The sequence below is a fragment of the Haemaphysalis longicornis genome, unplaced genomic scaffold (genome assembly GCF_048455015.1).
Source record: "Haemaphysalis longicornis isolate Haplotype H1 unplaced genomic scaffold, Haemaphysalis longicornis Haplotype H1 scaffold_8, whole genome shotgun sequence".
NCBI classification, from domain to species: domain Eukaryota; kingdom Metazoa; phylum Arthropoda; class Arachnida; order Ixodida; family Ixodidae; genus Haemaphysalis; species Haemaphysalis longicornis.
The window spans coordinates 175,427,399-175,428,614 of record NW_027526445.1 but is presented as its reverse complement, the minus strand read 5'-3'; the positions used below and the strand labels follow the sequence as shown (position 1 = coordinate 175,428,614).

General features: G+C 48.4%; 1 pseudogene; it reads left to right on the top strand.

Moving 5' to 3' along the window:
- The first annotated feature begins 375 nt into the window (after positions 1 to 375).
- Positions 376 to 867, top strand: LOC144148595 (transitional endoplasmic reticulum ATPase pseudogene; annotated as a pseudogene).
- Positions 868 to 1,216: the final 349 nt, after the last annotated feature.

Here is a 1,216-nt window from a genome sequence, read left to right as displayed (position 1 = left end):
GATTCCCTGCCCACGTCCATTTTTTGTTCCTAATTTCTACTAATATATCGTTAACACGCGTTTGTTCCCTAATCCACTGCGCTCTCTTCTTGTCCCCTAATGTTACACCTATCATCTTCCGTTCCATTGCGCGCTGAGTCGTCCTCAATGTAAGTTGAACCCTCTCAGTGAGCCTCCAAGTTCCTGCCCAGTAGGTTAGTACTGGTAAGATGCAGCTGTCATGCACTTTCTTCTTAAGTGAAAATGGTAGGCTGCCATTCATTATCTGAGAATGCCTGCCGAATGCACTCCCCCCCCCCCCCCGTTCTTATCATTCGAATTATCTCTGCCTCGTGGTGTCGTGGTGTGGTGTCGTTGGTTTCGTTCGGAGCTGGCGTTGCGGCCGTAGAGTTCTCTGTCTTCTGTGCTGGGATCGGGGTGTAATAGCTTTGTTCATTGCTGTCGACCTCCGTGAAAAGCAACATGGTAGCAAATAAAGCAAATCCAGAGTACTTGGCCAGAGCCATTTTTAAGACGAAGCAGAAGCCCAACCGTGTGCTGGTGGAGGAGTCCATCAACGATGACAACTCTGTCGTCTCCCTTTCCCAGGCAAATAGGGACGAACTGTCCCTCTTCAGATGCGACACGGTGCTGCTGAATGGCAAGAAGCAGCGCGAGACGGTGTGCATCGTGCTCTCGTACGAGACCTGCCCGTCGGAGAAGATATGCATGGACCGCTGCGTCCGCAACAACCTGCGCGTGCGCCTCGGGGACGTGGTCAGAATCCAGCCCTGCCCAGATGTATAGCACGGCAAACGGATCCATGTGCTGCCCATGGACGACACTACCGAGGGCCTGTCTGTAATACAATTCCGAAAATTCTCATGATCATTTTTCATGATATTTCTCAGGAGCGTTTAGAAGTATCGTTTGAACTGAGCACTATTTTTTGCAAAAGGTTTTTTAGCTCTGTGATGATGTCAGACTGTGTAGGCTTTTTTTAATGTTTTCAGTTTCTCTTAAGATGAAAGATTTAGCGACTTATCCAAGGCGTGCGTTGTGTCTTTTTGCGCTTGCTTGGTAGTAGTTGTCAAAGCAGTGATTGTGTCCCCAAAGCGATCCCATATGTGGCAAACGACATCACCCTCAAACAAGCAAGGCATATTTCTTGATGTTCAAGCACAGTCTCGAAGACAAACATTAGACTGGTCGGGAAGTTACGAGACTACTGAGAAAT